This window comes from Palaemon carinicauda, chromosome 38 (assembly GCF_036898095.1).
Source record: "Palaemon carinicauda isolate YSFRI2023 chromosome 38, ASM3689809v2, whole genome shotgun sequence".
Lineage (NCBI taxonomy): Eukaryota > Metazoa > Arthropoda > Malacostraca > Decapoda > Palaemonidae > Palaemon > Palaemon carinicauda.
The window spans coordinates 15396672-15423590 of NC_090762.1; the positions used below are offsets into that span (position 1 = coordinate 15396672).

Here is a 26919-nt window from a genome sequence, read left to right on the forward strand (position 1 = left end):
ATTGTTCCTCATTTTAAAGTAAAAAGAAAAAACCAAAATAATTACCGTATGGTTGGCGTGCGCAACATATCCATGCAAGACAAGTCGCTGCAAAGCTAAGTCCATTTGAGGGACGTGATAAAAAATCATACGTAATTAGGATACTTTAATAGTTACCCACTTAAATGGTGTACGAACATCCATTTACCGCTTGCCAGCAGCCAGAATAGAGGAACAAGAAACTGTTCAATTGCTTCAAAGCAACGGCAGAGCAAAGACCATTTGAGGGCAGTGATATAGATTATTGGTAATCATGATAAATCTAATTCCATTTCACACTAATAAATTTTTCCAACTAGTTATGTTGCATTTATTATGCATTTATATTGGTATTTCTATTAAATATTGCTGCAATTCACTTGTTTTTAGTGTTTACCCACCAAAAATGGAGTTTTTATGATAAAACAAAGTTTTATGAATACTTACCTGGCAGTTATATATATATAGCTGATATCTCTAAAATCGGCAGAATTTTTCAAAACGAGGCAACTGCCTTGTGGTGGTTGGGAGGTAGGTGGTAACACCCGTCAAAGGGTGGTCCAAGGAATCATTCCCGTGTCCAAGACTTCAGTTCATCTATGCCCGACCTGTCTCCTGAGGGGAGGTGGGTGGGCCTTAGAATATATATATAACTGCCAGGTAAGTATTCATAAAACTTTGTTTTATCATAAAAACTCCATTTTTATGAATAGTACTTACCTGGCAGTTATATATATATAGCTGATTCACACATTTGTTGGAGGGAAACAGAGAGTAACCATCGTAGGGGAAACAACATAAGAGTTGTAGGAGATAAAAACACCTTGATTCCTTGCCTGCTAAGGTAGCTGATTCAAAGGTACAGCCTTTAGAGTGGCTTTCCCTTAGGAGTTATCCAGGAGTAAGCCTGCAAAGCTGCAAGAAACTCAATTGAGTCTGTCAAAGGGATAAGACCAACAACTTGACTAGACTTCAGAAACTACCTTCGCCCCATATAATAAAAACTGCAACCTTACTCAAACTAACCACCTAACCCTGCAACATAGACAAACTATCTATCTAGACTGAGGGAACTGCACCACAAGACGAAGTCCACAGACCATCATAAAAACACAAACCCTCATACATGCATATAAACCAAGGTTGAGTGGGGTTATAAACTCCTTGCCTAATACAGAAACCGCAGCTATGTATGGGCCCAAGGTATAGCACTTGCCAAAGTCTACTCTCACCTCTCTAAGTTAATGAGAAGCGAGGAGAGTTGCTCCTCCAGAAAATAGCCTCCATGAATAGCCTAACTAACATATATTCCTGATATGCCAGAGAGGTAGCAATGGCTCTCACTTCGTGGGCCCGAAATTTCAACAGGGCGAAGTGTTCCTCCTCACATAAGAGGTGGGCTTCCCTAACTTTCTCCCTCAAGAAAAAAGACAAAGCATACTTAGACGGGTTTTATGGCGGACCTTTCACTGAACACCAAAACAAGTTGGATGCACAGCTCACGTTCATAGTGTGAGCCAAAAAAAAAAAAAAAAAAAAAAAAAAAAAAAAAAAAAAAAAAAAAAAAAAACAAACAAACTTTGAGGGACCTAACTGGGCAGAGGAGTCTTTCCTTCTCTCGACCCACTAGGCTCGTGAGGTTAATGACATCAAACGTCGTAGGACAGGGTTACGAAGGGTTCTCGCTCTTTACGAGAAAGATGAACCTTAAGCCACAAACTGCCCTATCCTAATTGAAGTTCACCCTCTTCCCAATCGTCTGGACTTCGCTGACCTCTTGGCATTCGCTAGAGTCATAAGGGAGAGGGTTTTCTTTGCTACAACCCGAAGAGAGGATAGCGAGATAGGTTCAAATTTCTTGGAGCACAGAAACTTAAACACCACATCCAGGTTTAAGAGTACCTATTACGCCGTCTGAAAAGACCCAATGAGGTCCTGCAAACCTTGATTTTGGGACAACTCTAGGCCTCTATGCCTAAAGACGGCAGAGAGCATACTGCTGTATCCATTGATGGTAGATACAGCCAGCTTAGCATCCTGTCTGAGGTACAAGAAGAAGTCTGCAATCTGGCTCAGAAAGGTAGTGGATGAGGAAACCTGTGCCGCCTGCACCAAGCTCTAAAGGTCTCCCACCTAGATCGGTAGACTCTTGTGAAGAGATCCTCCTTGCTCTGGCGATAGATTTCGTCGCTTGTGCCGAAAAGCCTCGAGATCTGACAAGCTTCTAGTCAGTCTGAAGGAAGTCAGTTGAGAGCAAGGGGGGTAAGATGATACCTCTCGAAGTGGGGCTGTTTGAGAAGATCTGGACTTGCCGAAGTCTTCTTGGGAAGTCCATCAACATGCCCATCACTTCCGAAAACCATTCCCTAGCAGGCCAGAATGGAGCCGCTAGGATCATTCGCCCCGAATCGAGGAGAGCGAATTTCCTGAAGACCAGATTGATGATCTCGAACGGGGGCAACGCTAACATGTCCACCCCTGTCCAATCCATCAGGAAGGAGTCCACTGCTAGAACTTCCTCGTCCGGGACTAGGGAGCAGCAGTAGGGGATCCTCTTCTTCCAGTTGGAGGCAAAAAGGTCTGTTACAGGTCTGCCCCGCAACATCCAGAGACTGACAGACTTGCGGGTTGAGAGACCATTCTGAGGGAAAAAACAAGTCTCTTCCTGCTGAGCATGTTTGTCCCAATGTCTCTTGCCCTAGAACAAACCTCCTTTCTGGATCCAAGAAATCAGAACGAAGGCGTCCTTGATCTCGACACACGATTCGACTAGTGTCATCACGAAGTCCTAGATTCTCATGTTCAAAGTCATGCCTCATGCTAGAGCTTCGACATTGAGCGTCCTGGAAGACGAGGCGCCGATCGTCCTGTAAGACGTGGCGCCGATAGTCCTGTAAGACGTGGTGCCAAAAGTCCTGTAAGACGTGGAGCCGAGAGGTTAACAGAGCGAGGCGCTGAACGTACTAAAAGACAAGGTGCTGAGCGTCCTGGTGTCAGAAGAGACTCTTCTTGCTGACAGGAAGACCTAATTACATGAACATGAGAGGGGCGGAGCCGAGACCAAAACACACGCCCGAAACTGACCCATTCTTCCTTGTAAACAAACCTCAGATAAAGTTTGATTGCATAGCCTGCCACTTAGACTCCTCTCTAGAACTGGGAGAGAGAATTGTTGTAGCTAAAAGCTAAAGGAGGTTTCCCTATAAAAGGAAAAAGTAATCCTCCTTCAGAAGAAGTACTGACCAAAGGTCTGCTCCCCTCTTCTCTAAAGATTTGATGTCTCTATGGAGGACTTTGACTTCTGAACGAAGGCGTAAAGAGCATTTACGTCCAGGACCGGACAAAAGACTCCCTCTCTCAAAAGAGAGACATTGAAGTTGCAAAGTCGGTTAGGCAGAAAAGTCTTATCGGAGTAACTAACAAAGGAGGATTCACTAGGAAAAAGATTTCGCATCCATCCCAGTAAAAACACGGACCAAAGGTCTGCTCCTCTCTCCCAGGCTCGCCAGAAGTAGCAAAGTCTGGCTCCTACTGTTGTTAGTCATCAAAGGTTTCTGTTTTAAGAAACAAAAATTAATATATTCTTAAAGCTCCATTAATGACCACATGAAAACTCAGAGGGTGGGGAACATGGAGCAACAGAACTTAGGATCCTCTCCTTCTGTTAACCTCAAACAATTCAACAGGAGAAAAGTGATCACTAAAGTCATCCTTGACAAAGAGCTTATAAGACGTGACGTCGCCCTGAAAGGACAAGGCGGCGATCGTCCTATCATCCTGAAAGACGAGGCTGCCCACGTCCCGAAAGACGAGGCTGCCCACGTCCCGAAAGGCGAGGCTGCCCACGTCCCGAAAGACGAGGCTGCCCACGTCCCGAAAGGCGAGGCTGCCCACGTCCCGAAAGGCGAGGCTGCCCACGTCCCGAAAGGCGAGGCTGCCCACGTCCCGAAAGACGAGGCTGCCCACGTCCCGAAAGACGAGGCTGCCCACGTCCCGTAAGGCGAGGCTGCCCACGTCCCGTAAGGCGAGGCTGCCCACGTCCCGAAAGACGAGGCTGCCCACGTCCCGTAAGGCGAGGCTGCCCACGTCCCGAAAGACGAGGCTGCCCACGTCCCGAAAGACGAGGCTGCCCACGTCCCGAAAGACGAGGCTGCCCACGTCCCGAAAGACGAGGCTGCCCACGTCCCGAAAGACGAGGCTGCCCACGTCCCGAAAGACGAGGCTGCCCACGTCCCGAAAGACGAGGCTGCCCACGTCCCGAAAGACGAGGCTGCACTCGCCCCGAAAGACGAGGCTGCACTCGCCCCGAAAGACGAGGCTGCACTCGCCCCGAAAGACGAGGCTGCATTCGCCCCGAAAGACGAGGCTGCACTCGCCCCGAAAGACGAGGCTGCATTCGCCCCGAAAGACGAGGCTGCACTCGCCCCGAAAGACGAGGCTGTATTCGCCCCGAAAGACGAGGCTGCATTCGTCCTGAAAGACGAGGCAGCATTCGCCCTGAAAGACGAGGCAGCATTAGTCCTGAAAGACGAGACAGCATTCGCCCTGAAAGACGAGGCTGCATTCGCCCCGAAAGACGAGGCAGCATTCGCCCCGAAAGACGAGGCAGCATTCGCCCCGAAAGACGAGGCTGCATTCGCCCCGAAAGACGAGGCAGCATTCGCCCCGAAAGACGAGGCTGCATTCGCCCCGAAAGACGAGGCAGCATTCGCCCCGAAAGACGAGGCTGCATTCGCCCCGAAAGACGAGGCTGCATTCGCCCCGAAAGACGAGGCTGCATTCGCCCCGAAAGACGAGGCTGCATTCGCCCCGAAAGACGAGGCTGCATTCGCCCCGAAAGACGAGGCTGCATTCGCCCCGAAAGACGAGGCTGCATTCGCCCCGAAAGACGAGGCTGCATTCGCCCCGAAAGACGAGGCTGCATTCGCCCCGAAAGACGAGGCTGCATTCGCCCCGAAAGACGAGGCTGCATTCGCCCCGAAAGACGAGGCTGCATTCGCCCCGAAAGACGAGGCTGCATTCGCCCCGAAAGACGAGGCTGCATTCGCCCCGAAAGACGAGGCTGCATTCGCCCCGAAAGACGAGGCTGCATTCGCCCCGAAAGACGAGGCTGCATTCGCCCCGAAAGACGAGGCTGCATTCGCCCCGAAAGACGAGGCTGCATTCGCCCCGAAAGACGAGGCTGCATTCGCCCCGAAAGACGAGGCTGCATTCGCCCCGAAAGACGAGGCTGCATTCGCCCCGAAAGACGAGGCAGCATTCGCCCCGAAAGACGAGGCTGCATTCGTCCCGAAAGACGAGGCTGCATTCGCCCCGAAAGACGAGGCTGCATTCGTCCCGAAAGACGAGGCTGCATTCGCCCCGAAAGACGAGGCTGCATTCGCCCCGAAAGACGAGGCTGCATTCGTCCCGAAAGACGAGGCTGCATTCGCCCCGAAAGACGAGGCTGCATTCGCCCCGAAAGACGAGGCTGCATTCGCCCCGAAAGACGAGGCTGCATTAGTCCTGACAGACGAGGCAGCATTCGTCCTGACAGACGAGGCAGCATTCGTCCTGACAGACGAGGCAGCATTCGACAGACGAGGCAGCATTCGTCCTGACAGACGAGGCAGCATTCGCTCTGAAAAACGAGGCTGCATTAGTCCTGAAAGACGAGGCTGCATTCGTCCTGAAAGACGAGGCAGCATTCGTCCTGAAAGACGAGGCAGCATTCGTCCTGAAAGACGAGGCAGCATTCGTCCTGAAAGACGAGGCAGCATTCGTCCTGAAAGACGAGGCAGCATTCGCTCTGAAAAACGAGGCTGCATTAGTCCTGAAAGACGAGGCAGCATTCGTCCTGAAAGACGGGGCAGCATTCACCCTGACAGACGAGGCTGCGTTCGTCCTGACAGACGAGGCAGCATTCGCCCTGAAAGACGAGGCTGCATTCGTCCTGACAGACGAGGCTGCATTTGCCCTGAAAGACGAGGCTGCATTCGTCCTGTCTTGAAAGACTTAGCGCCGAGCGTTAAGGCAAAATGACATTCATTATGCCGCTCGGCGCGTTCGGTTCCGACCAGAGGGTTCATAAGGCAGACTGGCGCTCTGGGACAAAAACCGAGTCAATGATATTAGCAGAGAATATCTATAACTTAAGAATTGCCATTAAAATCAAAAGTGATGCAATGCAAAACTCTAAAAGCAGTGTAAGAATCTTAACGTTCAACGCTCTTTGCTTTACCATGGCAAGGGTGAGCATTCCTGGGAACGTTAACAGGAACGCTCGCGAGGGCGTTTGCTCGTTTCCTTTCGCCGATCGACGTTCCTTCTCCCATGGGCCGGGGAGCTTGGAAGAGGTCTAAGGCTAGGAAAACAACGTCCCTGTGCTGAAAGAATCCAATGCCTAATTTAGCACTGAAAACTTGCACTATTAAACTCTTACACAAAAAACCATAATTAGTCCTGCCCGTTGTGAGAAAACTTATTCTTCTGCCACGGGCTTGAATGAGAAAGCAAAATCGTCTCTAGTACTTGCTATATAAACTGTGACAAAATATTTTTATAGCATATAAAACTGACATTTCCATAATAAAATAAAAGATGTTGAAGACACTCACCCGGTAGTTACATATAACCACCGGTAAAATAAAATGTCATAAATACCTACCCGGTAGTTACATACAAACGCCGGGAAAGTTATACGTTAAAGATTAAAATAAACAGAAAAAGGGAAAACAAATGTAATCCACAATTAATTCAAAGGGAATTCAAAAACAAGCGAGTTGAAATGATAAAAAGAACAGATATAGCAATAACGTATCTATATATATATAAATGTAAACAATAGGAACATATAAATGAAAATGCTACTAAAACTAGAATTTCCATATAAATTAGTTGTTGTTGGAGAATAATAGCCAACACTTTAATTCCCATATCGAAAGAAGGCTACCAAGGCATGTTGGGACTGCACCGATAGTAACGAGTAACAGCGCAAATTAACCATACGCTAGTTCTATTTAATTTATGAAATTAGATCGATGATTTAAAGAATGAATACCAAATGGACAAATATTTCTTTAAAATTTTACATTAAAAGTTAAAAAACTTATATAAGTGGAATTCCTCCCATTCTTTGCATAAAACAAATAAAGAGAATTGTAAGACATACATGAAGATTACGTCACACGACTGTGACATCATAGAGTTGCCAGAACGTATTTCCGTCAACAGGATTAAAAACTTCGCAACTAAAATATAGTCTGCATACAAACTGTGAGGATCAACCGACACTTTCGGTAACCTCATCTTGCATAAATCACTCGCACAAACACGAAAATTAAGTTATCACTCATGATAAACAAAGTAAATAATAATAATAAAACACGATTGCCAAAACCCTAAATCAGTGTACTTCACCAAACGAAGTCCAAAAAGCGAAGAAGGGAAAATGATTCGAAAAACTCTCAATGGTGGACCGACGATGTTTTCGATCCAGCCGGCAGAGATGAACTGAAGTCTTGGACACGGGAATGATTCCTTGGACCACCCTGTGACGGGTGTTACCACCTACCTCCCAACCACCACAAGGCGGTTGCCACGTTTTGAAAAATTCTGCCGATTTTAGAGATATCAGCTATATATATATATAACTGCCAGGTAAGTACTATTCATAAAAATTCAGTTTGGGAACCAATATTTTTTTTTTTTTTTTTTTATACTGGGGGTTAGGAACACAATGGGTGGTTTGCTCATATATTCATGGCCAGAAAACGATATAACATAAGAAAACATATAGCCCACGTATTTGGCTGGAAATTAAACTATAATATTCACCAAAACTACTGTAGTTAGAAAAATTTATGGTTCATGTATTTTGCTAGAAACTATAAAGTATCACACCTCCCAATGAATAATAAAAATAATACACCATAGGGGTGTATGGCAAAGGATAACCAAACCAGGTAGGGACAATAAGAAAGCAATGCAGGAGGGAAAGAGGACAGAGCAAAACGTTGTGATCAGGACTCAGAGCCTTCAGGAGGAACTATATTCCCAGCTGCTACTGTTGCAAATTTAAGAGCTTCTAAAGGTTTTAGGTAGTGGCGTTTAAAGACTTTAGGGGACTTCCAACCCGTATATTTTGTGAGCTCATCAAATTTCATATGATGAAAGAAGTTAATTGAAGTAGCATCAGCTCGAATATCATGGACGTGTGGGAATGACTCAGGATTAGCTTGTTTAATAAAATAAAGAATTTGTTGTCTAATTCCTTTAAGGGTAATAGTTCCTCCATTCTCTCTAATAAATAAGGGCCCTGTGGAAGTAGTGGAAGTTCTACTTAAGTAGGATTTCAGGGTGGTAACTGGACACAGGGATGGATCCTGAGGAAGTGGAAAAATCTTCCAGGGAGACCACCTGTTTTGGGGGTCCTCATTTTTAGCCAGGAATACTTTGTTAGGGGAGAGAAGGACCTCACCCGAAGGGAGAAACTCGATATGATCTGGGTCTCTAGATAGGGCCGACAATTCTGAGATTCTAGAGCCAGAGGCGAGGTTCAAAAGAAAAAGTGTCTTTCTTAACAATGCCATATAGTTACAAGATTCATTCAAAGTGTCAGAGGCTAGCTTTAGGACATCATTCAAGAACCAAGAAACTGCGCTAGGGCGACTTGATGGTTTCAGTCTGGCACAAGCTCTTGGAATGGAAGAGAAGTATGAATTCGTCAGGTCAATGTCAAAACCGACATGGAAGATCTTTCTCAAGGCTGATTTGATCGTGGTAATCGTGTTGGCTGCTAAGCCCGATTCAAAGAGAGTTCTAAAGAATGTCACAGTCAGGTTCATCGTCATTTTCTCAACTTGTGAGCCTTTCAAAAACTTTGCCAGTTTTTTGATGGCTGAGTCATATTGACGGAGAGTGGATTCTCTTTTGTCTGATTCCAGGAATAGGGTATGCAGAGGGTCGATGTTTGCACCCTTTTGAGCTGCGAACTTCATGAAGTCCATAAAGTTAGGGCATTCAGAATCCTTGAGGAAGCTAACACATTGCGCGTTTGTACTACTTGTGTTAGAACAGGATTGGGTATCCGCCCCCGCTGAGGCCTAGCTCTAGTAACAAGGGGAACCAGTTGCTTTTGGGCCAGTTGGGGGCTATCAGAGCCACTCGGCCCTTGAAAAATCTGAGCTTGTGCAGTACTTTCAGCAGGAGATTTATCGGAGGAAACAGATAAATCGTCTTCCAAGTGTTCCAGTCTATTGACATAGCGTCCATGGCATAAGCCTGAGGGTCCAGGTTGGGGGCTACATAACATTCTAGTTTGTGATTGGATTCCGTCGCAAACAGATCCACCTGGAGACCCGGGACCTGAGATAAGATCCATTGGAAGGATCGATTGTCCAGTGACCACTCCGACTCCAACGGGGTCGCCCGGGAAAGTGCATTCGCCACTACATTCCGGACCCCCGCCAGGTGGACTGCTGATAGATGCCACTTGTATAACGTTCCCATGGAGAAAATTGCCAACATAAGGTGGTTCATGTGGGCTGACCTGGAGCCTCCTATGTTGATGCAGTGGACTATGACTGCGCTGTCAAGGACCAGTCTGATATGGAGATTCCTGGCTGGGCTGAGATGTTTTAGGGTAAGCAAGACTGCCATGGCCTCTAGGACATTTATGTGCATTTGTTGAAATATCGGAGACCATAACCCTTGGACTTTCTTGTGTTGAGAGTAACCTCCCCACCCTGTGAGGGAGGCGTCTGTGTGAACGACGAGTCCCGGGGCAGGATGTTGCAAGGGAACTGACTTGGAAAGATTCTTGACCTTCGTCCAAGGCTGCAGACTTTTCCTCAGGATTGAGGGAAGGTGAGCTCGCCTGTCTCGACGTTTCTTGGTCGCTCTGGAGTGCCACACTCTGTTATGTCCTTTAGTTTGGACTTTAGGACAATGTCTGTGATGGAGGCAAACTGTAAGGAACCTAGTATTCTCTCCTAGTTCCTTCTGGATGTCAACTTGTCCCTGAGGAACTGTTTCGTGTTCCTCGTTATTTCCTTCCTTTTGGCTTTGGACAGGTACAATGTATGGGAATTGAGGTCCCATTGTAGCCCCAGCCACTGAAACTTGGTCTCCGTGTGGCAGTTCCGGACGTTGTTCGACCAGATCAGCCAATCGTCGAGATAAGCCACTATTTGAATCCCTTGGGTTCGAAGTTCCTGAATCACCGTCTCTGCTAGTTTGGTGAAGATTTTGGGCGCTATGTTGAGCCCGAATGGCATCACCTAGAAAGCAAAGCTTGTTTGCCCCGCTTGAAGCCTAAGAAGGGGCGAAAATGCCTTGCTATTGGAATGTGATAGTAGGCATCTGTAAGATCTATGGAGGTGGTGACGGCCCCACGGGGAAGTAGGGTCCGCACCTGCAAGACTGTAAGCATGTGGAATTTTTCGCAACGAATGAAGTAGTTTAGACGAGACAGGTCCAGGATTACTCTTCGTTTGTCTGAGCCTTTCTTTGGAACGCTGAATAAGCGACCTTGAAATTTTAAGCAATGCATGCTTTGGATTGCGTTCTTTTGCAACAGATCCTTTGTAAATGAACGTAGCTCTTCTGTCGGGAGTTGGTAGAAACTGTTTGGTGGAGGGGGTCCCTGTAACCAGCTCCACCCCAGACCTTTGGAGATTAGGCTGGAAGCCCAGTTGCTGAACTTCCAATGGTCCCGAAATTTGTAGTCTCCCTCTTACCTGCAACTTCTCAATGGCTTGATGATGATTTGCCGCCTCTGCCTCCGCGGAAAGCCTTGCCTCGGTGGGAACCCCTTCCGCTACCTCGGTTACGAAAGGCACCTCTGGAGCCTCTGTGGCGCTGGTAGCCTTGGAAAGAACCCTGAGATTCGTAAGTGGGGTTGAAGGCAGGGGAGGCAGCAAACGAAGTCGATGCGACTTGTGTCTGAGGGACCAACACATACTGTACTGCTATTGGGGTTGGCCCTTAGAGGTAGAAGGCTGGGAGCCCTGTGAAACAGGGACAGACTGAACCAGGACAGGTTGCACTACCTGAAGAGGCTGTCTGAACTGTGAGGAGTGAAAGGGCCTCAACCTCTTCCTGCCACGAACTGGAGCACCATGAGATTCATATTTCCTTTTGGGAACTAGACCCCACCTAACCTTGAGGCTTTGGTTAACTCGAGCTGCCTCGCTGAGAACAGTGTTAACCATATCCTCCGGGAAGAAGTCCGGACCCCAGACCGGGGCTTTGATGAGCCTATTGGGTTCATGACGAATAGTAGCCTCCGACAATACATGTCGTCGGCAACGGAATCTGGCGTTATGGAAGTCATAAGCGTCGATCAACAAGGTCTGCAGAAGTGACTTCGTGAGGACCTTAAAGAAAGGTTCCTCATCGTAAGTGGCAACGGTCATCTCCGATAAAGCAGTAGAGTTAATGGATCTACTGAGCCTACACCGGGTCTCAAACTCTATTTTGATTAGGGACTCCAGTAGCTTGGGGAGGCGTTCACTGAACTGCGTCGATGCACAGTCCGGGCTCAGTTTGCCTACCGTAAACGTAGACGGGGCGTTCCGCCAGCACTCATCGTCACCAGGGAAGAGAAGGGAAGTCAATTCCGTCTCCCGAAGCTGAGGTAAGGGATTCTCTTCCTTGGAAGCCTGATAGGCTATCTCCATGATCTTGGTTGTGCATGGAGTAGGGGTATGCTCGTCTATCACAAACATAGTATACGAGTTCTTATGGGGTGTGAGCATTGTGTTCACACAATCCCACTCGTTGAAGGCGCGGACCAAAACAGACTGGGCCTGTTCCTTGGGGAAGATCACAGTCTCCTTAGGGACTTTATCTAGGCGGATCAGAGCCTCATCTGTCAAACAGGCGAAGCCGGGAAAAGGAAATTGCAGACCCGGCAGGTAGAACTCGAAGTCTTCAATCGGTCGAGTTCTGAAACCTTCGATGGACAACATGCCATCCAAGAGGGGGGCATGTAGAGCTAACCTCCAGGGATTGCTGTTTGTAAAGGGTGGGAGCTTAGAGGCGTCGGGGATGGCATATTGCTGCCGTTGTGGCAGCCCCGAACGCATGAGTCCCTGGACTAGGTTCTCAACATTAACAACCCTTTCTTGCTGTTGTTGAAGAGTCCCGATGGCTTGCTGAGTGTGTGACGGTAACATCGTCTCGAAGCGAGAAAACAGCTTCTCTGAGAAATCCGCCGGGTTAAATGGTTCCGCCGGAGGGGGAACGGATGCCGAACCGGAGACCGGTCCTTGAGAAGTCGAGGGCACGGCGACGGAGTTTTTGGGGACTCTAGTGGAGGAAGATTTGGACGACCTCGATGATTTCGAAGACTTGTGGGTCTTGTGCAAAGGCTTGCGGTGAGCCTTAACCATGGGGATCACAGACCGGAGCTTGAGATCAGCACCGGAAGTCCCCAGAAAACCTTGAAAGGAAGATTGGTTCGAAGTAGAAGAAAAAGTCAGGCTGAGGAGAGGAATCTCAGCCCGGGACCCACCTATCTCCCTACCTGTGTTGGGTTCCTCGAGAACCATGGGTTCGACGTCTAGATTAAGGGTTGCGACGTCTTCCGTTATCGTCCCGCTCGTCTCTTCTTGGTCCGGGGCCAAAAGCAGGGACTCAATATTTTCTATGATGGGGTCCGCCAACTCCTTGGGGACCGCAGCAGATGTTTTTGCATGTGGGTAAAGGAGGGAACACCATTGTTCTGATAAGATATAAGGTAGCTTAGCCTTTACATTCCGGGCGAATCCGCCAATCCAGACCTTGAGGGTTGCTAGAGCCGAAGTCTTCGCAGGCTCGGAGCTCTGAAAGAGAACCGGCTATTAGTGAAGGTAAGGAATTTCATGCCGAAGAGAAAAGAGGAGGGGACCAGGAGCCTCCGAACATGAGGCCCTAGAGGGCATGCGAGGAGCAAAATAAAATGATGCAATTAAAATCAATTAATTGTAATTAATTGTAACTCCACTTACCAACTCTGTAAAGAACGGCTAAGAAGAATACACTTACCGATTCAGAGGTTAAGGTGGAGGCTAGCTTGTAGCATACTACACAATTGTCCGGATGCCAAACAGTGAAGTCATCCACCAGGACAGCACAATGGGCATGAGAGCGACACACGTCGTGGCCGCATGGTTGGCTAAGGACCGCCGAGCATGCCGTCACGGAACAGCGTACTGCCTGTAAAATAAAAGATACATGAGTATCCCATGAGTAAGCTGGAGGAGCCCGGAGGCTCCGGGAGCTTAGAATACACCGCTGTAGCAGAAATAATAAATTTAAGCTTGTAAAGTAATATAGATAAGAATAAGTCAAACCGTAATCGTGATCATACCCGGAGGGGGGGGGGGAGTCGAGATCAGGGGATATATATAGATATGTGTGAATATATAATGAGATTAATCCTAGTGGATAAAGGTCACGCTGGCTCCGGGGAGACAACTGAGAAAGCCCAGGGCTCATGAAAGCCTACCGGAGAAGGCGGACAGGGGAGTCGAGAGTCAAACCCGTCGATGGCACAAGGAATTAATCGAACTCGACATGGGAATAAACGAAGGCTACGTCCGGAGATCCCGTAAGGAATAAAAATGTATGTGGAGTCCGTGGAGTGAGGAACACCAAATGCGGAGGGGGAAAGGGAGGGATCTGTAATGGGTCCGTGAGGTGCGGGACCGGGGGGAGTAGCAGGAATAAAAGGTGTATAAATATGAATATACACAACATAAAATCCCAGACCGAGCCGGATCCCACCCGCCTACCGATGGCCAATCGAGATGGCGGGGAGAAAAAGCAACGGAAGGGAAGGGGAAATATGCCCAATAATGTATAACAAGCCTCACACACGATCAGGGTCCGCCCGGGACGGAGCAAGGTGATATCCAGTGTCAACATCCCCGAGGGGATATGAAACAAAAGCTGACTCCGAGCCTCAATATGAGAGCGGGTGAAGACATCCCTGAAGTGGGGGTGTCGGGGCGGAGGGGGGGGGGGGGGGGTTAAGGAGGCTAACGAGTGGGGCAGAAAAACAGGCGTACCAACCTGAACTGAGACCCACGACTAAGATCACGCGGAAAGACTAGGATAATGAACTAATAATAATAATATTACTGTACTGATATGGTAATAAATGAAAAAAGGGAGGCATGCTGGATAATGACAATAATAAACGTAAAATAACCCGAAGGGACGAACGGAGAGGCAGGGGAAGACCAAGCTTAACAGCGCGGGGGAGACCGAGCTAGGCAGGGCTGCCAACATAACAAGGTGTCGGTGAGGTGCCGACAACAAACATAAAATAATAACTGCCTCGCGAAAGTCCCGACGAACTAGAATACAGTACAGTGGAACCTCTACATCCGAATTTTCCAACATCCGAAGTAAAATTCGAGCAAATTTTTGACTCTACACCCGAATTTTATTTCGACACACGAAGTAGCAATTTTCGTCGTACCGGTTGTATCCGAATTTTTCGACACGCGAAGTACAATTCGAACACGTTCCGACTCTACACCCGAATGTTTTTTTCGACACCCGAAGTAAACAATACTCGTACGCGTAGTCGGTGCTCATAGCGCCTGAAGTGTTTTTTATTTCCGCCGATAGAAGGCAGCACATCGACCTCGGAGGGACGCTCAATTAGCGCGGCTTGGGTCAGTCCTCTGTTCTCGTCGGCTTCGTGCGGTTGTGCTCTTTGCGTTGTGATATTAACTGTGAATTAATCGTGATTTTTTACGTGCATCCATTAACGATAATTTACGTAAATCATGGGTCCAAAAAGGCTTAGTTTTGCCAGTGGTAGTGGTAGTGGTGAGAAAAGGAAGAAGGAAATGCTTTCTATAGAAATTAAGCAGGAAATTATTGAAAAACATGAGCGTGGCATCCGCGTGAGTGAACTTGCTAAACAGTATGGCCGTAATATGTCGACGATCTCGACAATCCTTAAACAGAAGGAAGCTATTAAAGCAGTGAAACCTTCTAAGGGGATCACTATAATTTCCAAACGCCATACCCCTATCATAGAAGAGATGGAACGACTTCTACTAGTGTGGATTAAGGATAGAGAGATCGTTGGCGACACCATCACCGAAACCGTTATCTGCGAGAAGGCGCACGCCATCTTTACGGACTTGAAGGAGGAGAGCTCTGTGGGTGATGCTGGGGAGAGTTCAACCGAGCCTTCCTCAGATGATTTCAAGGCATCTCGTGGCTGGTTCGAGAAATTTAAGAAACGGTCCGGGATTCATTCAGTTGTTCGCCACAGAGAGGCTGCTAGTGCGGACACAAAGGCTGCAACTGACTTTGTTAAGAAATTCGAAAATATCGTAAAGGAAGAAGGCTACGTAGAGCAGCAGGTGTTCAATTGTGATGAAACCGGGCTGTTTTGGAAGAAGATGCCGAGTCGAACCTACATCACTGCTGAAGAGAAGAAATTGCCTGGGCATAAGCCAATGAAGGATCGGTTGACTCTTGCTCTATGTGCCAACGCTAGCGGGGACTTTAAAGTCAAGCCCTTGCTTGTTTACCATTCGAAGAACCCTAGGGCCTTTAAAGCACACAACGTCGATAAGGATCAGCTTCATGTTTTCTGGCGATCCAACTCGAAGGCCTGGGTCACTAGGCAATTCTTTGTGCAATGGGTAAACCAAGTTTTCGGTCCTTCTGTGAAGAAGTATCTTCATGAGCAGAAATTGCCTTTAAAGTGCCTGCTATGCCTTGACAATGCACCCGCTCACCCCCCCGGACTTGAAGATGATATCTTCGATGAATTCAAGTTCATAAAGGTGCTGTATCTTCCACCAAATACCACCTCTATCCTCCAGCCCATGGACCAGCAAGTCATCTCTAATTTTAAGAAGCTGTACACCAAGCACTTATTCAAGCAGTGCTTTAATGTCACGCAAAGCACCAACTTAACTTTGCGTGAATTTTGGAGGGGCCACTTCAATATCGTGCACTGCTTAAAGATCATTGATCAGGCTTGGGTGGGATTAACTTGACGGACCCTCAATTCTGCATGGAAGAAGCTGTGGCCTGATGCAGTTTCTCCCCGAGATTTCGAGGGTTTTGACCCCGAACCTGATCCCGTGGTCGGTGCAGCGGAAGCCGTAGAGGAAATCGTCTCCCTTGGCAAGTCCATGGGTCTGGAGGTCGACGCAGATGACGTTACGGAACTCGTCGCCGAACATCACGACGAACTGACGACGGATGAGCTCAAGGAACTCCATGCTATGTCGGAGCACATGAGTGATGACGAGGAAGAGAGCGAGGAGGTAGAACATGTGTTAGGTTCAGCGCAAATAAAAGAGGTGTTAGGAAAATATCAAGACGTGGTCGACTTCATCGACAAATACCATCCAAAGAAATTGCAGGTTTGTCGTGTAGTTTCTCAATTCGATGATGTTTGCCTAACGCACTTTCGAAACATTCTGAAAAGCCGTACGAAGCAATTATCTATCGATGCTTTCTTTAAAAAAAACTGCGAAGCGAACTCGCGATGAAGAGGATGTAAGTGAACCGAAGAAAACGGCAAAGAGTGAAGAGGAAGAAAGTGAAACACAGAAAACGGAAAAGAGTGAAGCAAAAGAAATTCAGTCAATTTTAAATGTAAGTGATAGTGATTAAAATTACGTAATCATCAAAAAGAAAAAAAGAAAATGTAAAAAAAAATATAAAATATAAAAATAAAAAAAAAAATAAGCTAAGTTATGTTAAAGTTCACTTAGTGTAAGTTAGAATAAGTTACGGTAGTGTTACGTTTATCGTAGTTAACCTCTCTACCTCCTCGCCGTCCGTCCGTCTCCTCTCTCCTCTCTGCTAGCGAAGACGAACAACACCTGCGCTGGAGTTTCTAAGGTAAAGTGACGCTAAAAACCCGTTTCTTATTTATCATTTTTTGCTAATTCTTCTTATTTACATGTCTATTCTTCTTATTTACATGTCTATTATCTAATTTAGTGTTCATTATTCTCATGGGAAAGTTATGTGTAATAGTTTATTAAGAAGTTATCATAGGTTTTTGGGCTCAACCACGGATTAATCCTATTTCAATGTATTCTTATGGGAAAATTCGTTTCGACATCCGATCAATTTCTACATCCGAAGTTGGTTCTGGAACGGATTAAATTCGTATGTAGAGGTTCCACTGTACTAGTAAAATAACGTATACACTAATATGATCGCTACCACGAACGTGAAAACATAAAACGAAGTAAAACTAGTAACGGCCGAAGTCGACCAGGCATGCCAACCTAAGTGAACAAAGATATCATAATATCATAAAATAACTGTTAATATAATAACAGATAATACCATAGCATAAAATAACACGGGGTGTGAACCGTGGATACCCAGAAAGTTCAGGACGAGAAACAATCAGTATAGAAGACTGATTGCTAAGCGTCAAAAAGAGAGAGAGAGAGAGAGAGAGAGAGAGAGAGAGAGAGAGAGAGAGAGAGAGAGAGAGAGAGAGAGAGAGAGAGAGAGAGAGAGAGAGAGAGAGAGAGAGAGGAGGTAGCCAGCCAGCATGGCGGACCCGATGCGGGGTCGCGTAATATAAAAACTGAGATATTCAAATAACCAAGGGCAAGACTACCTCCAAAATCTCAAAACTCATAGATCTGGTACTTAACTTAGGTGGAGTAACAGCAGAATCCGACATCCTGGGATAAATCCTGGGTAAACCAAAGGAAATCACACACCAAGAAAAGAATAACAGCATCAAAGCAGGTGCTATGAAACGGAGTGACGTCACTAGCGTGGGTGGGCTCGTTCGTAGTAGCGATTGGAGTTAGGATGTTGAACGGCTCCTCGCTGTTCGGGGATGTTGACAGGAGTTATCTAAATGGTGCGAGACCTCTGGTTGTGATTTATCACGCCCCAGTTATTTATACCGACACCTTATTAGGCGAGCGAGCTGGGTTCAACCTAGCATTCCTATATAATTTTTTCTCTGGTAAATTCATAGCAGTTATTACCTTAGAAATGATGTAAAAGGAGCATTTCACTGGGCAGCACAGGTCAGAGCCCAGAAATGATAATTATAATATTGATAATTATTATACTAAATGCATAATATAATAAAATAATCAAGACTATTATTACTAAAGTATTACATTTATTACAATCATCACTCAAGATTTATTCCATTTTAATTATTGTTAATACTATTACTACTAATATTTACCAAATATCAATTATGAAGAATTTTCACTGTGCAATTGTGTTTACCGTCTTTTGGTGAGGACGGGAGGTGGGAGGCTCATCCATCATAACACTGGGCTGATATATTATCCCACTAATGCTGTGGTACTTTCAGACTTGTCAAACCCATGTTAACTTTCCTGATATAGATGTCCCAACGAAATGGAATTAATCAAATCTCTGAAAGAGAAAAGGAGCCATTAATTGAATCATAAAACAGCAGCTTACTTGATGGCAATAAAATGATATTTTCATTATAAAATAAATTTTTGAATATACTTACCCGGTGAATATATAAATAGCTGACGTCTCCGATGGTCGACAGATTCCAAAAACTCGCGAGCGATCGCCATGAAGGCTGCCGGGTGTGCCCACCAGCGCCGACTATCGGCCAGATACCGCATATACTTCTCAACCAAACCAGTTCTTCTCAGTCCGTAGGGTCTCTATCGGGGAGGAAGGGAGGGCCTTTAATATTATATATTCGCCGGGTAAGTATATTCAAAAATTTATTTTATAATGAAAATATCATTTATAAATATTAAACTTAGCCGGTGAATATATAAATAGCTGATTCACACCCATGGTGGTGGGTAGAGACCAGTATTAAAACAATAAAGGCGTATATGCTCAAGAGTTTTTGACAACTATTCAAAAAACAAACTTAAGTATAGGTACCTGGTAAGGAAGCTGACTCTGATAACTACTCTGCCTCATTAGTCCGCTATCCTCACGAAGCCCAGCGATCCTCTTAGGATGCTGAAAGACTCCCAGGAGCTGCTATATCCAGGGTGAACACCCCTATAACAGGACCTCATCAATACCCTTAATCTGGGCGCTCTCAAGAAACAATATTTTGACCACCCGCCAAATCAAAAAGATTGCGAAAGACTTCTTAGTCTCCCGTACAACCCAAAATAAGATTAAAAATTTCAAGAGTAGATTAAAAGGATATTGGGATTAAGGGAATGTAGTGGTAGAGCCTTCACCCACTACTGCACTCGCTGCTACGAATGGTCCCAGTGTGTAGCAGTCCTCATAAAGAGTCTGGACATCTTTCAAGTAATATGAAGCGAATACAGACTTGCTTCTCCAAAAGGTCGCGTCCATAATACTTTTAATGGATCTATTTTGCTTAAACGCTACTGAAGTTGCTATCGCTCTAACTTCATGAGCCTTGACTTTAAGTAAATTACGATCCTTCTCACTTAAATGAGAGTGTGCCTCCCGAATCAAAAGTCTAATAAAATAAGACCACGCATTCTTAGACATGGGTAAAGAGGGCTTTTTAACGGAGCACCATAAAGCCTCTGAACAACCTCGTAGCGGTTTAGTTCTGGATAAATAAAATTTAAGAGCTCTAACGGGGCACAACACTCTTTCAACTTCATTCCCCACAATCTCAGAAAGACTGGGGATTTCAAATGATTTAGGCCAAGGACGAGACGGAAGTTCATTCTTGGCCAAAAAACCAAGTTGAAGAGCACATACTGCTTTATTAGTGGAGAAGCCGATGTTCTTGCTAAAAGCATGTATCTCACTAACCCTTTTAGCCGAAGCCAAGCTCACCAAAAAAAGTGTCTTGAGGGTAAGATCCTTCAGGGAGGCTGAATTCAATGGTTCAAACCTGTCTGACATACGGAACTGTAGGACCACGTCCAAGTTCCAAGCAGGAGTCGAAATATGACGCTCCTTGTAAGTCTCGAAAGACTTAAGCAGGTCTTGGAGATCTTTATTATTAGAAAGATCCAAACCCCTATGCCTGAAAACAGAAGCTAACATGCTTCTGTAGCCTTTAATGGTGGATGCAGAGAGGGAGCGACCGTTTCTCAGATAAAGCAGAAAATCCGCAATCTGCGCTACAGAGGCACTGGAAGAGGAAATAGAGGAGGACTTGCACCAGTCTCTAAATACCTCCCATTTCGACTGATAGATCCTGATGGTAGAGGATCTTCTAGCCCTCGCGATCGCTCTAGCTGCCTCCTTCGAAAACCCTCGAGCTCAAGAGAGTCTTGCGATAGTCTGAAGGCAGTTAGACGAAGCGTAGGGAGGCTTTGATGAAATCTCTTTACGTGAGGCTGTCGCAAGAGATCCATCCGCAACGGCAGACTTCTTGGAACGTCTACCAGCCATAGAAGTACCTCTGTGAACCACTCTCTCGCGGGCCAGAGGGGAGCAACCAACGTCAACCTGGTCCCTTCGTGAGAGGTGAACTTCTGCAGCACCTTGTTTAGGATCTTGAAAGGTGGAAAGGCATAAACGTCCAGGTGAGACCAGTCCAGCAGGAAAGCGTCTATGTGGGCTGCCTCTGGATCTGGAACTGGAAAGCAGTAAGTCGAGAGCCTCTTTGTCAGTGAAGTCGCAAAAAGATCTATGGTGGGTTGACCCCATGTCATCCATAGCTTCTCGCACACAGTCTTGTGCAACGTCCATTCCATGGAGATGACTTGTCCTCTTCTGCTGAGGCAGTCCGCCAAGACATTCATTTCTCCTTGCACAAATCTCGTCAAAAGAGAGATGTTACTTGCCTTAAATGGAGTTCCTTCTGATCCGTGAACCAAAGACCCGAGCATTCCAGACTGTCCAGTGGAGCTCCCTAACCCAAATCCGATGCATCTGAATACAACACATGGTTTGGGTTCTTGATCGCAAGAGAAAGACCTTCTCGAAGTCTGATGTTGCTGTCCCACCAAGTCAGACATGTCTAGACTGAGTTGGAGATTGGGAAAGAGATACTCTCTAAGCCCTTCTCCTTGTTCCAATGGTTTAGGTGAAATTGGAGAGGGCAAAGGTTGAGTCTCCCCAGAGAGATAAACTACTCCAGCGAAGAAAGAGTTCCCATGAGGCTCGTTCAAACTCTTACAGAGCAACTGTTTTTCTCTTGCAAGTGACACACTTTTAACAGAGCTTGTTCCATTCTTGTGGGAGACGAAAAGGCCCGAAAAATTCGACACTGTATCTCCATTCCCAAATAAAGAATAGTCTGGGATGGAGTACTGTAAGTTACGACTTCTCTACGTTCACTATGAGACCTAGCTCCTTGCTTAGGTCTAATGTCCATTAGAGGCTCTCCAGACAGCGATTTAATGACGACGCCCTGATTAGCCAGTCGTCAAAATAAAGGGAGGCTCTGAATCCTCAAAAAATGTAGAAAGCTTGCTACATTTTGCAAGAGCCTTGTAAAAACAAGAGGAGCAGGAATGAGGCCGAAGCACAGTGTTCGAAATTGGTACACTACTTTCCCGTCCACAAACCTCAGATGTTGTTGAAAGTTTGGATGAATTGGGATGTGGAAGTATGCATCCTGAAGGTTGAGAGAGACCATCCAGTCGCCTTCCCTTACTGCTGCCAAGACAGATTTGGTAGTCTTTATCGTGAACTTTGTCTTGACAATGAACACATTGAGCGCACTTACATCTTAAGTACTCCTGCAATGAACGTGGCTGCCAGATCATTGGAGCTATCCCTGATAGCCTTGTTCATGCATGACATAATTGTACAGCAATACATTGACAGCTGGAGAGACCTTCTTACTTAAGGCTCCCAGGGACCAATCCAACAAATAAATACTTCAAAAAAAAAAACTAACTAACTAACAGGAGATGGTCTAGCTCTGAAGCAGACCATAAAATCTTGGAGCGTCTCATGGCTAGACGACGAGGAGAGTCCACTAGGCTTAAGAAGTCTCCCTGGGCAGAGGCAGGTACTCCCAAGCCGAGAACTTCTCCTGTGTCACACCAGACGCTCGAGCGAGAAGCTAAATAAGGAGGAGGAAAAGCAAAAGCAGACTTTCCTAAACTTCTCCTGGATTCCAACCAGTCTCCCAGTAAGAGCATGGCTCTCTTGGAAGAACAAGAGAGAACTGACTTCGTAAATGTAGGAGTCGAAGAAAGTCATGCCAAGAGTAAACTCAGACGGCGGAGCAGCCGTTACAAAACGAGTAGGACAAAATTTCACTAAAGAAATTCATAATTATAAAACAAGGGATTGTTGGACCACCCTAGGATACTCCTCTTCTGAATGACTCCCCAAAGGTACATTAGTTGAAAGGGGGTCATCAACTTCTTCAGAAGGCACATCATCTGATAAATCTAAAGTCTTGCGAGAAGGAGATTTATATTCAGAATGACGTGAAGGAGAAGCCTGACAGGCTACATCAACTTGTATATGAACAGAAGTTAAAGTTGGAGGGTCGATGTCACGTTGTGACTGCAGAGAATGTTATTCTACTACACGTCGTGACAGAAGTAACTGACGTTCAAACGTCCCGTAGTAACAGCGGTGACTGCTGTTCGATGCTATATCGTGACTACGATGACTGACCCTCAACGTCACGTCATGTCTACGGTGTCTACCGCTCAACATCACGTCGTGTCTGCGGTGTCTGCAGCTCAACGTCACGCTGTGACTGCGGTGGCTGACGTTCAAAGTGATCAAAATTACATCGAGATTTATGCTCCGCATCTCGTTTAACAGCAAAGCTGTCACTAGGGATAACGTCAGCGTGGCGTAACAAAGCTCGTTTAGAAGGTTGAAGACCCGAATCACGTATCCCAAAACCGTGACGTACAAAAAGCAAAGGATCCTTTCGCACAGGAACAGGATCGTAAGCTTCTATTAAAGAAGAAAGCTTTAACAGCATATCTTGCAAAACACTTAACTTTGGATCAACCTGTGACTGCGGTGGCTGACGTTCAAACGTCACGTAGTAACAGCGGTGACTGCTGATCGATGCTATATCGTGACTACGGTGACCGACTCTCGACGTCACGTTGTGTCTACGGTGTCTACCGCTCAACGTCACGTCGAGTCTGTGGCAGAAACGTCTGTACATGAACGTCATCGCTATGAACGGGACTCTCATGATGACTACAGCTAGGACGTTGAACTTGTTCTGAAGGAACTAATAAACATTTCAACCGTCTCGAAACCTTACGCCCAGGCTTTTAAAGAGACGAATCATCGGAAGACGAGGAGAAACTTCGTCTCTCCTGTCTTATGGCAAAGACGTGCTTGACGAGCAACGTCTGATACCTTTGAGGGAACGTCTGTTCGTTGGTTTACACCCCTCACTCCCTTAGGTCCTACGACATTCCTTCTCCCTGGTGCAGGGGAGCCTGAAAGAGGTCTCGGACTAGGCAAGCGACAAGCACGAACAAACGAACCCTCCGCAACACAGAACATGTTTTTTGCACTTTCTTCACTGATATCCCATTTTTTAATAATTTCACATTAGACATGAATAAAGCTGATTTCTACCTGAAGCACGCAATTCTCCCATAAATCAAAAGGTTAGAATTGCGAAATGAGTCGTATAATGTAAGCACATTAGTACAAAATGAAACACACATGCAAAAATCAATAAACATATACATATATATCGAATAAAACGGAAATATATAAAGTTAAAAAGATCAGTGACTGGGGATGAGACTAAAAACTAGTTCACTAAGGACTACGTTTTCAATCCCTCACCGTACAGTGCCTTGGGATGAGAATAAAAACTAAAACGTTTTATCCTCTCTCCCCGTACAGAGACTTGGGACGAGAGTAAAAATCTGAATCGAGAACAACGTTACTCGCTCCCAAACTCCTTGTACAGAGACTTGGGACGAGAATAAAGATCGGATCGTTCTCTCTCTCTCTCTCTCTCTCTCTCTCTCTCTCTCTCTCTCTCTCTCTCGTCACTCACAAAAGAATGGCTCACTCACTCTTCGTCAATAACAGGTTATTTGACTAAAGGAAAAAACTGAAAGGACTAAGAAATTGAAAATTAACATGTTCCTTTAAATTAGTATCTAAAAAACTTCAGTTTGAAAGAAGAATGAACAAAACGTCAAAATCGATTTACTATTTCTGCAAAGTGAAACCGTGATTCTCTCTTTCTCTATCGTAACGATAGAGCGCAAACTGCGTAGCATAAATAAACCAAACGTTAGTTCATCTTTGAAAAACAGCACAAAGACTAGGCCTATTCAAAGAATAAATTTCTTAAAATATTTTCTAAAAATATTCATCTCATCACTCTTACAGAGCAACTGTTTTTATCTAAACAAAAATAAAAGTTGAATGGGCTCAACGTTGTTTAACTTCGTTTTCCAAGTCAGGACCGCCTACAAAGAATAGGTAAAGGCCGCATATAAACAAAAACAAAATTTATCTCTGTGTTTAGTATAAATGGAAAGCTAATCGAAGAGGCCTAATAAACGCGGGTGAGATATAAAATATATAGAGGTAAATCTATAAATATCAACAATAATTTATAAAGTGATAAAATAATTACTAAAAGCCTTTAACACACTTCCGTACACTGAGGGAAGGGTCGGCCATCTTTTCTCTATGGAAAAACCAGAGCGAGATTAAAAAAGCAAGGGCAAAAACTTTTCCTCTCCTTTCAAAAGCATTTCTTTTGAAGATAGTATTGAATAATCCAACACGGCGAAAGCAATAAAACCAAAACCAAGTACTTCACCAATCGGTAGAAAACTCGAGGTCAAGCGCGAGCGGAACCAGTGTTGTCTTTAACACCGACAGAGAAGAACTGGTTTGGTTGAGAAGTATATGCGGTATCTGGCCGATAGTCGGCGCTGGTGGGCACACCCGGCAGCCTTCATGGCGATCGCTCGCGAGTTTTTGGAATCTGTCGACCGTCGGAGACGTCAGCTATTTATAAATTCACCGGCTAAGTTTAATATTTAAAAAGTATAAATATTTCAACAAAGGTTTCAAAAGGCCTCAGTATTTCAAGTTTAATAGCTTGTATTAATTGTGTTAAATGATCAGGCAAATAAGCTCTGAAATTATAACTTGACTAATTCATTAGACATATGATTGGCAGGGACAAATAGGGATACTTTTACCTAAATTAATTTGACTTTCATATGACATTTGTAGCTAGCTTATTAAGAGCAATCTTAAGGTAATCAAAACATATAATTTCATAAATCACCAGGAAAAGGCCACAGAAATGTTACCTCACAAAAATAAATTTCTTCAGTAAAACTGCAAATTTTATATAATTTGTATTTTCCTAGCTACAATAAAAACCCGAGTCATTTAATGGGGTTACTTCTAGTTTTGTTTTCTACAGCCAGACAATCAAAAAGAAATTTGGTAGATTAAGCTATGCTGGGTTGCTGGGCAACTGCTGCGCATGATGGACTACACTTGTATCAAGAGTTTCCCCCGCAATACTTCTGGTTAAGACTTGCAGGGCTGCAGAGGTGGAACCATTGGTAAATGACTCACATTTGTATAGCTAGGAAAAATGACAAATTCATAGGTAATTTTTATTTCCCCTAACTATACAAACCTTAGCTATTTAATATGGGTTATTACTTTCGGCGTAGCTGAAATGACGAGCCATTAGAATTTTAACGAGGGTTTACTACCCCACCACTAGTTAGCGGGGGGTAGGGAGGGTAGCTTGCTAACCCCCCCCCCCCCTCACACACACACCAGTGCTGTAGCTCACTTTGCTTAGAGGTAGGACTTCACGGGGGAAAGGGCTGGCGGTCAAGCTTGATTAAACAGCTAATGAATGATTTAAAGTTTTCAGGCATCCTGACATCTAAGGTCATTGACGCCGGTAACATTTAATTTATGTATACAAAAGTAAAAAATTAAATAAAATAAAAAATTAAAGAGTATTCAATTAAAATCATAAAAATTGAATGTCATAAAAGTTAAATATTTTTCAGAAGACCTGCTTCTGAAAGAAATCTAAAAATGCCACTTGCATGGTAGGACACATCATTTCCAAGAATCTTGGCAAGGATGAACCTGCCACCCTCACCTCGAGCCTCAAACAAATATCTATTCCGCAAGATGTTATAATTGGGGCATTCGGTCAACAAATGCCTTACTGTTAGAGGTACTAAACAGTTGTCACAATACGGTTGGTGTTGGCCCTTCAGCAGAAACTCATGTGTCAACCGAGTGTGACCAATACGCAGACGACAAAGAGACGTCTCCCATTTTCGGGGCATCATATTATACCTCCAAGGAGATATGTCATTTGTTACTTCCCTCATTTTATTGCCATCTTGACTATCCCATTGCTGTTGCCATTTATTGCAAACCAATTTCTTGATGTCAGGTAAGAAATCATTACAGGGAATGGGATACCTTCTTGGCAGCAACTCGGATGCAGCCTCCTTAGCCAGTGAATCTGCCTTCTCATTCCCAGACACACCTACATGTGCTGGAACCCAACAAAATTGAACTGTTATACCTCTCCGTCCAATAAGGAAAAGCCATTCTAAAATCTTTAAAACTAGAGGGTTATTAGAATTAAAAACTTCCATAGCTTGAAGGACACTCCTTGCATCACTAAAAATTGTAAAATTACCCTCCTTCTCCAACGCTATTTTCTCAATAGCGGTTAATATGCGATACAGTTCGGCAGTAAATATGGTAGCGGTAAGAGGAAGTGCACCTCTACAAATAAAACCATTACTATGTACTCCAAATCCAACGCCAGCATCAGATTTGGAGCCATCAGTATAGATAAAAGTTGATCCTCTATGTTCTTTAACATGTTCATTAAAAAAGAGACCTGGCTTCTATGTCTTACATATTCTTCTTATCTCCAATAAAATATTTACAAAAACATATCTCTGGTAACTTCCATGGAGGCGTTGATGATACCTTGAATGGAAGTACCTTATTTCTAATTATATCCAGACTATTTAATAATCGTTT

The 26919-nt window shown here is 45.1% G+C and overlaps 1 long non-coding RNA gene across 2 annotated transcripts in view; it reads right to left on the minus strand.

Annotated features, from left to right (window-relative positions):
* LOC137630101 (uncharacterized) overlaps positions 1 to 26919 on the minus strand; it is a 102054-nt gene that overhangs the window by 22371 nt on the left and 52764 nt on the right. For both annotated transcript variants that reach the window (XR_011041654.1, XR_011041653.1), the window contains exon 2: positions 18244 to 18396. This is a non-coding gene — a long non-coding RNA (uncharacterized lncRNA). The remainder of the gene's footprint in view (positions 1 to 18243; positions 18397 to 26919) is intronic.